Source organism: Panthera onca, chromosome A1 (genome assembly GCF_046562875.1).
Source record: "Panthera onca isolate mPanOnc1 chromosome A1, mPanOnc1 haplotype 2, whole genome shotgun sequence".
NCBI classification, from domain to species: Eukaryota; Metazoa; Chordata; class Mammalia; order Carnivora; family Felidae; genus Panthera; species Panthera onca.
Genome location: NC_138339.1, coordinates 154,335,760 through 154,350,500, shown reverse-complemented (window position 1 = coordinate 154,350,500; position 14,741 = coordinate 154,335,760). Strand labels below are relative to the sequence as shown.

General features: G+C 32.8%; 1 pseudogene; it reads left to right on the top strand.

Annotated features, from left to right (window-relative positions):
• Positions 1–5,296: 5,296 nt before the first annotated feature.
• LOC132680507 (large ribosomal subunit protein uL16-like) lies at positions 5,297–5,748 on the top strand (annotated as a pseudogene).
• Positions 5,749–14,741: the final 8,993 nt, after the last annotated feature.

The following is a 14,741-nucleotide window of genomic DNA, read 5'->3' as shown; positions in this document are numbered from 1 at the left end:
AAATCAGTTGCATTTTTATACACCAATAATGAAGCAACAGAGAGAGAAATAAAGAAACTGATCACATTTACAATTGCACCAAGAACCATAAAATACCTAGGAATAAACCTAAGCAAAGATATAAAAGGTCTGTATGCTGAAAACTATAGAAACTTTATGAAATGAATTGAAGAAGACACAAAGAAATAGAAAATATTACATGCTTATGGATTGGAACAATAAACATTGTTAAAATGTCAATATGACCCAAAATAATCTACACATTCAAAGAAATCCCAATCAAAATTGCACGAGCATTCTTCTCAAAGCTAGAACAAACAATCCTAAAATTTGTATGGAACTAAAAAAGACCTTGAATGGCCAAAGTATATTGAAGAAGAAAACCAATTTGGGAGGCATCACAATCCCACACTTTAGCCTCTCCTACAAAGCTGTAATTATCAAGACAGTATGGTATTGGCACAAAAACAGACACAGACCAATGGAATAGAATACAGACCCCAGAATTGGACCCACAAATGCATAGCCAACCAATCTTTGACAAAGAAGGAAAGAGTATCCAATGGAAAAAGGACAGTTTCTTTAGCAAATGGTGCTGGGATAACTGGACAGCAACATGCAGAAGAGTGAAACTAGACTACTTTCTTACACCATTCACAAAAACAAACTTAAAATGGATAAAGGACCTGAATGTGAGACAGGAAACCATCAAAACCCTAAAGGAGAAAGCAGGAAAAAAAAAAAAAAAACTCTGACCTCCGCCCCAGCAATTTCTTACTTGACTTATCTCCAAAGGCAAGGCAATTAAAAGCAAAAATGAACTATTGGGACCTCATGAAGATAAAAAGCTTCTGCACTGCAAAGGAAACAATCAACAAAACTAAAAGGCAACACACAGAATGGGAAAATATATTTGCAAATGACATATCGGACAAAGGGCTAGTATCCAAAATCTATAAAGAACTCACCAACTCCACACCCAATAAACAAATAATCCAGTGAAGAATTGGGCAGAAGACATGAATAGAAACTTTTGCAAAGAAGACATCCAGATGGCCAACAGACACATGAATTGATCTTCAAAGTCACTCTTAATCAGGGAAGTACAAATCAAAGCTACACTGATGTACCACCTCACAACAGTTAGAGAGGATAAAATGAACAACTCAGGAAACAACAGATGCTGGCGAGGATGTGGAGAAATGGGAACCCTCTTGCACTGTTGGTGGGAATGTGAACTGGTGCAGCCACTCTGGAAAACAGTGTGGAGGTTCTCAAAAAATTAAAATAGGACTACCCTATGAACCAACACTTGCACTGCTAGGAATTTACCCAAGGGATATAGGAAGGCGATGCACAGGAGCATATGTACCCCAATGTTTATAGCAGCATGTTCAACAATAGCCAAATTATGGAAAGAGCCTAAATGTCCATCAACTGACGAATGGATAAAGAAGATGTGGCTTATATATACAATGTAATACTACTTGGCAATGAGAAAGAATGAAATCTGGCCATTTGCAGCAATATGGATGGAACTAGAGCATATTAGCTAAGTGAGATAAACCAGGCAGAGAAAGACAGATTCCATGTTTTCACTCATATGTGGATCCTGAGAAACTTAACAGAAGACCATGGGGGAGGGGAAGGGGAAAAAGTTACAGAGATGGAGGGAGGCAAACCATAAGAGATTCTTCAATATAGAGAACAAACTGAGGGTTGATGGGGCGTGGGGGGGAAAGGGGAAAGTTGGTGATAGGCATTGAGGAAGGCACTTGTTGGGATGAGCACTGGGTATTGTCTGGAAACCAGTTTGAGAATAAATTATATTACAATAACAAAAAACAACAACAAAAAATAAAAACAAAAATAAAAATATTTATTATGCAGCTATGAATAGGTTACAAGGATAGGTTTCCCTGCAAAAAAATGTAGTAAGTTCTTAGAAAATCAAGTATAGTTCTAGCATTCAAGACAGTGAGTTTACGAAGTGTTTTGTTCTGTTTCTTTACATACATGTGCCACAAATATATTTTGGAACGACCTGTAGCATCTCTGTCAATATTTCTTACAAAAAGACTGCTAAAATCTCTATCTTTACGCGTTTGGGGTGAGTTTCTTTTGTGTTGCCATGTACCGCTTGTAGGGTAGTTTCTGGCTATTAATATCATCTCTTCTTAATATAGAATATAACTTAATGGAGCATATGAAAATAGCTTAGAACTCAAGACTCTGTAATAAGGTAGATTGTTGTATTGTCCATGCCTTTCAGTTCTAGTAAAGCTTCTGGGGATTTATTAATGGGGCTTCAACTTTTAATCAGTAACTTTTCCTCGGAGAGCAAACACTGATAATGGGGTGAAGTTTAAGAAGGATAACAAAAGTTGGTCTTCCTGAGGTTCAATATGTGTACTAATTAAAAACTATGTCTAAGGAATTAGAAGGATAGGGTCAATTTTCGTAAGATTAATCCTGATATCTTTTAACAGTACCCCAAACAACACACACTCACACATGTACATACATACGCATATTCATAAGTGAATGCATGTAGTAGCCCACATGCAACCTTGTCTGAACATGACTCTTATATCTCAGTAAAACAATAATTTCATACGGCTTGTGGATAACAATGATGAAAGGCAATAAAAAAGTTAAAAAATAATTACCAAAGGGAAATCTTATCAGCTTTTATGTAAGGTAACCATATAATCTACTTTCCAAACAAGGAAACGACTAATAATTAAAGGTGGTAACAATAATTTACAGGGATAGAGAGCACAATCAAAGACTCTCTGAGTTTGACAAAATGAGATTGTGATATCTTACATATATTGTAATTTACTTTACAACAAGATAATTGTATGAAAATATATTTTTATGATTGTTAGTGATACAAAGTAACCACAAAATTCACTAAGTTTGTGGTTGTTTTCCAATTATGTTAGTATCATGGCATCATAATGTGTCTCTTTTTTAACAATTAAAATTCAGCATCCATTTAGGAACAAAAGTGCCTCTATGCAAGGAGTGGAATCTACCACCACATTCCAAGGGACCCAGAAAGATTCTTGCCCCCCTCTACACTGGGTAATAGGAAGACAAATCATGGTACATGGGGTCCTTTATTAGACATGTCTTTGCAAGTATATTCTTTCAATGTGGTCTGTATTCTAATTCTTTTGATATTATCTTTTGTACAGAAGTTTTAATTTTAATGATAATGAACTGAGATTATCAGTTATTACTTGTGTTTCTATAATGGATTGTGCCTTTGGTGTTGTATCTAAAAGATCATTGCTGTACCCAAGACCATAAATTTTTCTCCTATGTTATCTTCCAGAAGTTTTTACAATTTAAATTTTAGATTTACTGGTATGATCCATTTGGGGTTAATTTTTGTGAACAGCAAAGAATCTTCACAGGATTATTATTATTATTATTGTCATTATTACTTTGCATGTGGATGTCAACTGGAGGTCTTATTGTTTTACCCATATTTGTTTGTAGGAGATTATGCTCGTTTCATTGAATTGTCTTTGCTCCTCTGTCAAAGATCAGGTGATAATACATATAATGGTCTCTTTCTGGGTTCTCTATTCTATTCCATTGATCTATTTGTCTACTCTTTTGCTAATACCACACTGTCTTTATTACTGCAGCTTTATAGTAAGTCTAGAAAGCAAGTAAGTTTGTTCTTTTTCTTTCAATATTGTGTTGGCTATACTGGATATTTTACCTGTGCAAAATCTTTTGAATGAGCCTTCCTCTCTCTATAAAATATATATTAAGTGGGAAGAACTGACTTCTTGGTAGTCTTTAGTCTTTCTATCCATAAGCATGAAATATTTTTCCATTTATTTAATTATTTTTGATTTTTATTATTATTATGACTTTGTAGCATACTTTGAAATCAGGAAGTATGACGTCTCTTTATTCTACTTCTGTGAAGAAAACCTTTGGTTATGTTGATGGAAATTTTCTTGAATCTGTAGGTGGCTTTGTGTAGTATGGTAATTTTAACAATATTTACTCTAGTGTGTGAATATGAAATGTCTTTCCATTTGCTTGTGTCTTCTTCAATTTCTTTAAGCAAAACACTGTAGTTTTGTTTTGTTTTGTTTTGATTTTTTGAGAGCCAGAGAGTGAAAGTAAGGGAGGGGCAGAGAAAGAGGACGACAGAGAATCCCAAGAGAGCTAAGCACAGAGCCCAATACAGAGCTTGATCATGGTCTAAACTGAAATCAAGAGTCAGACACTTAACCAACTCAGCCACCCAGGAGCCCCACAAAGTATTGTAGTTTTCATTGTACATCTCTCATTCCACTAGTTAAATTTATTCTTAAACATTTTATTGTTTTTGAGAATATTGTGATTGTGATACTTTTATTTTATTTTTTTGAGATGCTTCATCATTAGTGAAAATAATTGCAATGAATTTTTTATGTTAATATTGTATTTTATCACTTTATTGAAGTCATTAATTTCATTTTTGGTTAATCCTTCAGGTTTTATCTATACTAGATCATGTCATCAGAAACTAGAAATAGTTTTACTTTTTCCTTTCTGATTTGGATAATTTTATTTCTTTTTCATGCCATATTGCTCTAGTTAGTCTCCCAATGCTACATTGAATAGGAGCAGTAAAAGTGGGAACCCTTATCTTGTTCCTGGTCTTACAAGAAATGCTTTCAATTTTTATCAATTGAGTATAATGTAGCTGTAGGTTTGGTGTATATGGTCTTTTTTGTGTTATGTTCCTTCTATACCTGATCTGCTAAGGATTTCAACACAAAATGTTATGTATTTTTTCAAATGTTTTTTTTTTCTGGATCTATTGAGATGTGCAGGTGACTTTTATCTTTCATTATATTGATGTGGTGTATTACATTTATTGAATTTTATATATTGCATCATCCTTATATCCTAGGGATAAATACTACTTGGTCATGGATTATAATACTTTTAATGTGTTCTTGAATTTGGTTTGCTAATATTGTGCTTAGAATTTTTGCACTATATTCATCAGATATATATGTTTGTAGTTTTCTTTTTCTTGTTATATCATTATCTGGGTTTGGTTTCAAAGTGATGTTGTTTTCTTATAATCTATTTGGAAGTATTCCCTCCTTCTTTGTATTTTGGAAGATTTGGGGGAGGAATGGTACAAATTCTACTTTAAATGTTTGATAGAAGTCTCTAATAAAGCCATCTGTCCATGGAGTTTTGTGAATTGATTACTGATTAAATCTCTTGCTCTTTTCCTTGGTGCACCACTGAAGATCCTGGTGTTGCCATGGGTTTCTGCCTTACCTGGTATTATCAATATTATAAGGACAAGCCGTATCCAAAGTCTCACTTCTGTAGAGGTGTCCCTTATACTAATTTCTGCATTTTTGACCTGGGGCAGAAGAAGGCAAAAGTTCCCAATGAGTTCCCACTATGTGACCACAGGGTGTTAGATGAATATGTGCAACTGTCCTCTGAAGCCCTGGAAGCTGCTTGCATTTGTTTGGAGCAAGTACATTGTGAAAAGTTGTGGGAAAGATGTTTTTCATATCCCAGTGTAGCTCTCTACCCCTTCCACATCATCTGTATCAACAAAATGTCCTGTAATGGGGCTGACAGGCTATAGACAGATATGCAGGGTACTTTTGGAAATCCCTAGGGCACAGTGGTGAAGGTCCACATTAACCATGTCACCGTGTCCATCTACAGGAAGATGTAGAACAAGGAGCATGCGACTGAGGTCCTATACAGGTCAAGTTCAAGCTCCCTGGCTGCCAGGAGATCCACATTTTCAAGAAGTGAGGTTTACTACGTTTATTATGGATGAATCTGAAGACATGGTGGCTAGAGCAGCTCATTTCAGAGAGCTGTGGAATCAGATAAAACTCTAATCATGGTCCTTGGACAAATTGTGGACTCTGTACTCATAAGAATCTTGACACTGCCCCTCCTTATTCATGGCCACCAGCAACTCCTACTTCTTGTAAAAAAAAAAAATTACTTATTAGTCTGTTAAGATTTTTTATTTCTTCCTGATTCAGTTTTGGTAGGTTGTGTATTTCTAGAAGTGGATTTATGTCTTCTTTGCTATGTACTTTGCTGGCATACAATTGTTCATGGTATCTCTTATGATTATATATATTTCTATAAAGTCGGTTATAATGTGTCCTCTTTCATTTCCCATATTTTAGAGTTTTCTCTTTTTTTCTTAGTCTAGCTTATATTTTTGGAAGAATCAGCTCTTACTCTCACTGATTATTTCCATTGTTTTTATGATCTTTCAGGACTAAACCACAGCAAGAGACATGGGTGAAATAGATAAAGAATTTAAAGTAATGATCATGAAGATGCTCAGTGGACTTGGAGAAAAAAGTGGAGGACATTAGTGAGACTCTTAATGAAGAGATAAAAACAAACCAATCAGAGCAATAAATAAAATTTTAAAAAATCACTTGATGTAATAAACAGGAGGCTAGATGAAACATAAAAAAAATAGTGATCTGGAAAACAAGAGTAATGGAAAATTACCAAGCTTAACAAATGAGAGGAAAAAATATGAAAATTGAGAATGGTCTTAAGCAACTCAGTGAATCTATCAAGCATAATAACATTTATATTATAAGGATCTCAGTAAAAGAAGAGAGGGAAAAGGGAGCTCAAAATTAAATTGAAGAAATATTAGCCAAAAACTTCCCTAACCAAGGTAAAGGAACAGATATTCAGATGAAGGAGACACAGAGATCCCCCAACAAAATCAGCCAAAAAGGGACAATACCAAGACACATAATATTCAAAATGGAAAAACACAGTGAAAAGGAAAAAAAAAAATAAAAGCAGCAAGAAAACACAAGACAATTGTATCCAAGGGAAACCCCATAAGGCTATCAGCAGATTTTTCAGCAGAAACTTTTCAGGCCAGAAAGGAGGGGTATAATATATTCAAAGTACTGCAAGAAGAAAATTTGCAGCTAAGAATATTCTATTAAGCAAGACTATCATTCAGAATAGAAGAAGAGATAAATACTTTATCATACAAACAAAATCCAAATGAATTTATGACCATTAAGCCACCCCTATAAGAAATATTAAAGGAGACACTTTGAGTGGAAAGGAAAGGTCATAAATGAGATATGAAAAGTAAAAAACACAGGAACGTTAAAAATAAGGTTTTTTGTTTTTTTGTTTTTGTTTTTGTTTTTTTTTTTTATCAGTCAAAAGATGGAATGCCTGGGTGGCTTAGTTGGTTGAGTGTCCAACTTCTGGTTAGGTCATAATCTCACAATTTGTGAGTTCAAGCCCCACATTGGGCTCACTGCTATCAGTGCACAGTCTGATTTGGATCTTCTGTCGCCCCTCTTTCTGCCTCTCCCCTGCTCATGTTCTCTCTCTCAAAAGTGAATAAACATTTATTAAAATAAAATCAGTCAAGGAACTAATTTTCATAAAACAAAAAATATACAAAATATGACACCATATACCTTCAACTTGGGAGGGAGGGAGAGGAGTAAAGAATGGGTTCAAACTTAAGTAATCATCAACTTAACATAGACTGCCATATGCAGAAGATAGTATATACAAAGCTAATGTTATCCACAAATGAAAAACCAGTAATATGCAAACAGAGAGAAAAGAATGCAAGTATATTACTAAAGAAAGTCAACAAACCTTGAAAAGAACAAGGGTAGAATGGATCAGGAAAAAACTACAAAAAACAAATAAAGCAAGTAACAAATTAGTAATAAATGCATATCTATCAATAATTTCTGTGAATGTAAATAAAGCAAATGGTCCAACCAGAAGACATAATGTGATACAGTGGATAAACAAATAAGGACAATCTATAAGCTGCCTACAAAAAGTCATTTCAAACCTAAAGAAACATGCTGACTGAAATTGAGGGGAAGGGGAAACATTTTGTCATGCAAACAGATATCAAAGAAAGCCAAGGTAACAATATTTGCATCATGCAAAATATAGTTTAAAATAAAGACTGTAACAAGAGACACAGAAAGGCATTCTATAATAATAAAGGGGACAATCTGACAAGAAGATATAACAATTATAAATATTGATGAACTCAACATGATAACACGGAAATGTATAAAAGAGTTAATAACAAACATAAAGGAAATAATCAATAGCAATACAACACTAGTAGAGTACTTTAACACTTTACATACATCAATGGACAGATTATCCAAACAGAAAATCAACAGTAGCTTAACAAAGACACATTAGACAAAATGAATTTAGCAGACATATTCAGAAATTCCACCCTAACACAATAAAATGCACATTCTTTCCAACTTCACATGAAACATTCTCCAGAATAGATCATATATTAGGCCACACAAAACTGTCAGTGAGCACAAAACTATTGAGATAATACCATATATTTTTTCTGAACATAACACTAAAAATCTAGAAAAAAAAAACAATAAAAAAAGGAAAGACCACAAATACAAGAAGATTGAATAACATTGTAGTAAACAATGAAGGAGTCAACCAAAAAAATTAAAGAAGAAATAAAAAAATACATGAAAACAAATGAAAATGTAAAGAAAATGGTCCAAAATATTTGGGAAGTAGCAAAAGCATTTATCAGAGGGAAATTAATAGCAATAAGGGCCTACCTCAAAAAGCAACAAGAGTCGGAAGTAAGCAACATACCTTGCACTTACTTGACCTACAAAAGGAAGAACAAATCAAACCAAAATCCAGTAGAAGGAACAAAATAATCAAAAATAGAAAAAAATAAATGATATAGAAATTTAAAACAATAGAAATGAAAACAAAACAAAACAAAAACAAGAAACATTAGAACAGATAAAAGAAACCAGCAACAGTTTCTTTGAAAAGATCAATAAAATTGATACACCTCTGGCCAGACTCATAAAACAAAAGAAAGAGAGACAGAGAGAGAGAGGATTCAAATAATTCAAATGAATGAGGAGAAATATCAACCAACACCACAAAAATGCAAAAGATTACCAAGGAATATTGTGACAAATTAAATGTCAATAAATTGGAAAATACGGAGGAAGAAATGGACAAATTCCTAAAAACATAAGCTACAAAAAGAAGCAGAAAGAAAATTTGAACAAATTACTCACAATTAAATTGACTCAGAAACAAACAAACAAACAAAAAACCTCCCAACAACAAATATTAAGGATCAGACAGAATCACAGGTTAATTGTATCAAACATTTAAAGAAGAGTTAGTATCTATCCTTCTCAAACTATTCCAAAAATATGAGAAAGGAAAGCTATCAAATGCATTCAATGAGGGGCGCCTGGGTGGCGCAGTCGGTTAAGCGTCCGACTTCAGCCAGGTCACGATCTCGCGGTCCGTGAGTTCGAGCCCCGCGTCAGGCTCTGGGCTGATGGCTCGGAGCCTGGAGCCGGTTTCCGATTCTGTGTCTCCCTCTCTCTCTGCCCCTCCCCCGTTCATGCTCTGTCTCTCTCTGTCCCAAAAATAAATAAAAAACGTTGAAAAAAAAAAAAATGCATTCAATGAGGTCAGTTTTACCTGATATTAAAATAAGATAAATATAGCACCAAAAACAAAACAAAACAAACAAACAAAAAAATTTAGGCTGATATCTATGATGAGCATAGACACAAAATCCTCACAAAACTAGCAAACCAAATCCAACAATACATTAATGAGTACTCACCATGATCAAGTGGGATTTACTACGGGGTTGCAAGTATGGTTCAATATTTGGAAATCAATCAATGTGATACATCACAATTATAAAAGAAAATGTAAGAACCATATAATGATTTTAATAGATCCAGAAAAAGCATTTGACAAAGCACAATACCCATAAATGTTTAAAACGTTCAACCACGTATTGTAGAGGGAAAATTCTTCAATATAATAAAGGCCTTATATGATGAACCAACAGAAAATATCATACTCAATGGTGAAAAACCCAGAACTTTCCCCCTACAATCAAGAACAAGACAAGGATGTACACTTTTACCCCGCTTATTCAACATAGTACTTGAAATCCTAGTCATAAGAATCTGAAAAATAAAATAAAAATATAAAATTGGTAAAGAAGAAGTAAAACCTTCACTATTTGCAGATGCTATGATACTATATAGAGAAACCCTGAAAGACTCCATGAAAAAACTACTCAAATTATAAATGAATTCAGACAAATCACAGTATACAAAATCAATGAATGGAAATCAGCTGCATTCCTATACTTAAATAATGAGGCAGCAGAAAATGAAATTAAGAAAACAATCCAATTTATAATTGCACCAAAAAAAAAAAAAAAAACACAAGAAAACATCTAAGAATAAACTTGACCAAATAAGTAAAATATTTGGAATCTGGAAAAGTATAAAACATTAGTGAAAGAAATTCAAGATGATAAAAGAAAAAAAAAAAAAAAGACATGCCATGCTCATGGATTGGAAGAACTAAAATTGTTACAATATCTATACAACCTAAAGCAAGCTATAGATTTAATAAAGTCCCTATCAAAATTCCGACAACATTTTTTTACAGAACTAAAATAATTATAAAACTTGTATATAACCAGAAAAGACTTCAAATAACAAAAGAAATCATGAAAAAGAAAAACAGTACTGTAGGTATCACAATTCCAGACTTTCGGTTATACTATAAAGCTGTAGCAATCCAAACAGTATTGTATCGGCATAAAAATAGACACTTAGATCAATGGAATAGAATTGAAAATGAAGATATAAACCCATAATTACATGGGAAATTAATCTTTGAGAAAGGAGAAATAAATATACAATGGGAAAATGATGGTCTCTTTCACAAATGGTATTGGCAAAATTGGACTGGTGCATGCAAAAGAATGAAACTACACCACTTCCTTTCACTACACACAAAAATAAGCTCAAAATAGATTAAAAACCTCTTTGTGAGACCTGAAAGTATAAATATCTTACAAGAGAACACAGGCTGTAATTTCTCTGACATTTGCCACAGGAATATTTTTTCTAGATATGTCTCCTGAAGCAATGGAAACAAAGCAAAAATAAACTATTGAAACTATATCAAAATAAAAAGCTTTTGAACAGCGAAAGAAACAATCAGCAAAACTGAAAGGTAACCTACTGAATAAGAGGATATATTTGCAAATGGCATATCCAATAAAGGATGAATATCCAAAATATATAAAGAACTGATACAACTCAACACCAAACAAGAAATAATTCAATTAAAATGGGCAGAAGACATGGACAGGCATTTCTGCAAAGAACAAATACAGATGACCAACAGACAGATGAAAATATGCTCAACATCACTGATCATCAGGGAAATGCAAATTAAAACTACAATAGTATATCACCTTACACCTGTCAGAATGCGAAAAATCAGCAAGACAAGAAAAAATAAGTGTTGGTGATGATGTGCATAAAAAGGAACCTTCATGCACTGTTGGTAGGAATGCAAAGTAATGCAGCCACTATAGAAAACAGTATGGAGTTTCCTCAAAATGTAAAAAAAAAAAATAGAACTACCCTAGTATCTAATAATTGCACCACTGGATATTTACCCAAAAAACAAAAGCACTAGTTCAAAGAGATATATACACCACTGTGTTTATTGCACCATTATTTACAATAGCCAGATTATGGAAGTAGCAAAAGTGTCCATCAATAGATGAATGGATAAAGAACTTGTGGTGTATATACACAATGGAATATTATTATGTCATAAAAAAGAATGAAAACTTGCCATTTGCAACAACATGGATGGAGCTAGAGACTATAGTGTTCAATGAAATAAATAAATTGGAGAAAGATAAATAATATATTATTCCACTCATATGGAAAGAGCCCAAATGTCCATTGACTGATGAATGGATAAATGGAGTATTGCTCAGGAATAAAAAAAAAAAAATGAAATCTTGCCATTTGCAATAATGTGGATAGATCCAGAAGATATCTTGCCAAGTGAAATAAGTCAGTCGGATAAAGAAAAATACCATATGATTTCATTCATGTGTGGAATTTAAGAAACAAGAGAGATTGATATAGGGAAAGGGAAGGAAAATAAAGTAAGATAAAAACAGAAATGGGAGAAAATCAAAAGAAACTGTTAACTATAGAGAACAAACTGAAGGTTGTTGGAGGGGAGGTGTGTGTGGGGGGGATAGAATAAATGGGTGATGTATATTAAGGAGGGCACTTGTGATGAGAACTGGATGTTATATGTAAGTGAAGAATCCGCTAAATTCTCTCCTGAAGCCAATACCACACTATATGTTAACTAATATGAGTTAAAATAAAATCTTGGAAGAAACAACTACAACAACAAAATCAACAAATGAAAAAAAAAGCAAACTAAGAAACAGACTCTTAGCTATAGAAAACAAGCTGATGGTTACCAGAGGGGAGGAGGGTGGAGGGAAGGGTGCAATAGCAGCTGAGGATCAATGGGTACACTTTGTCATGATGAGCACTGAATAATGTATAGAATTGTTGAACCAGTATATTGTATGCATGAAATAAATATAACCCTGTATGTTAAATATCCTGGAATTAAAATTATAAAGTTAAAAAAATAATTCTCTGCTGGTTGAGTTCCAGTAGCTCAAAGTGGTAGCTTGCTTGATAACCACATTTTCTCTCTCATTTAGTTTTATTTAATTTTGATACATTTTTTTATGAAATATTGCACATATATAATGGATACCTTTTGCTGAGTTTGGATATATGCGTACATTCATGGTACTCTCACTACAATTGAACTAATAAACATACCTATCACCTCCAATCTCAGCTCTTTATTCTCTAGAAATCACCATTTTATTTTCCCCTTCTGAGTTGGACTATTTTAGATACCTCATAATAGTAGAATTAGTTAGTATTTTTCTTTCTGTGACTGACTTATTACACTTCCCATAATGTCATCTAGGTCCATCCATGCTGTAACTAATAGTAGGGATTTATTCATTTTTTTAATTGAATAGCATTGCATCGTATATAATATAGTACATTTTCATTGTCCATTTATCCAAAAAATGGCATTGTAATTGTTTCCATATCTTGAGTATTGTCAATTATACTGCAATAAACATGGGAGTGCAGGTATTTTTGACACTATGGTTTAATTATTTTGATAATCTTTAAAAAGACATTGGACTCTTGGGTATAAGTTAAATTTATTTTTTAAATTTTTTTTGAGAAATCTTCATACTGTTTTACACATTGGCTGTACAATTTTACATTTCCATCCACAGTGTATAAGGATTTCCTTTTATCTATGTTGTCACCAAAATGTATCTTTTTTTTTCTTTTTGATAATTTTGTTAATAGCCATTCTAGCAGATGTGAGGTATATCACAGTAGGATTTTGATTTGCAATTTCATGATGGTGATATTGAGCATCATCTTTTCATATATTTGTTGGTCTTTTGTATTTTTTGTCGATAAAAGTCTATTCAAGTCCTTTGCACACTTTTTATTTGAGGTATTTGCTTTTTGTATTGTATTGTTTTGTTTTGTTTTGTTTTGCTTTTTGTTTTGCTACTGAGTTGTATGAATTCCTCATATATTTGAAAATTAACTCCTCATCAGGTATACACTTTACAGATATATTCTCTTATTTTATGGGTTGCTATTTCATTCTGGTATTGTTTCATTTGCTATGCATAAGCTTTGTAGTTTGATGTAGCCCCACTTTCTTATTTTTGCTTTAGCGATTTAAGTAACATATCCATAAAATCATTGACAAAATCAACATTATGAAGCTTTCAAGTTATGTTTTCTTCTAGGAGATTACCAGTTTTAGATCTTACATTTATAATGATGACCTCCTATATTAAAAAGAAGAAAGACCTCAATAAACGACCTACCTTTATACCTCAAGAAACTATGAAATAATAAGCTAAGCCCAAAGTTAAGAAAAGCAAGAATATAAAAAAAAAAAATAGAGCATAGATAAATCAATGAGAAAATAGAAAAAGAGTAGAAAAAATAAAAGGACTGATTTTTTTAAGATAAAATTGACAAACCATTAGGTATACTAAGAGAAGATTCAAAATTAGAATTGAAGCAGGGGACATTACAACTGATACCACAGAAATATAAATATTTGTATGGGTAGGGGGATGAGTGAAATAGGTGAAGGGAATTAAAGAGTACACTTAGCACCATGAGCATCAAGTAATGTACAGAATAGTTGAATCACTGTATTTTACACCTGAAACCAATATAATACCTCATGTTAACTATATTGGAATTAAATTTAAAAAATAATTATATGAGAATATTATAACAATTATATTCCAAAAATTGGACAATATAAAATAAATTGATAAATTTTTAAAAGCATATAATCTTCCAAAACTGAATCAGGAAAAAGTAGACAATTTGAACAGACAAATTACTAGTAATGAATTGAATTAGTATTCAAGAAACCCCAAACAAACAAAATTTCAGGACTAGATGGTTTCATAAGGAAATGTTACCAATCATTAAAAAATGTCAAACTTTTAAAATCTTCAGAAAACTAAAGAAGGAATACTTCCAAATAAATTCTAAAAAGCCAGTATTATACTCATTTCAAAGCCAGACATGGAAAATATAATGAAAGGATATTATAAGCCAATATCCATAATGAACACAGAAGCAAATGTCCTCAACAAAATCTATCAAATCTAATCCAACGGTACTTTAAAAAGACTATACATCATGATCAAGTGGGATTTATCTGTGTTTTTCAATGATACT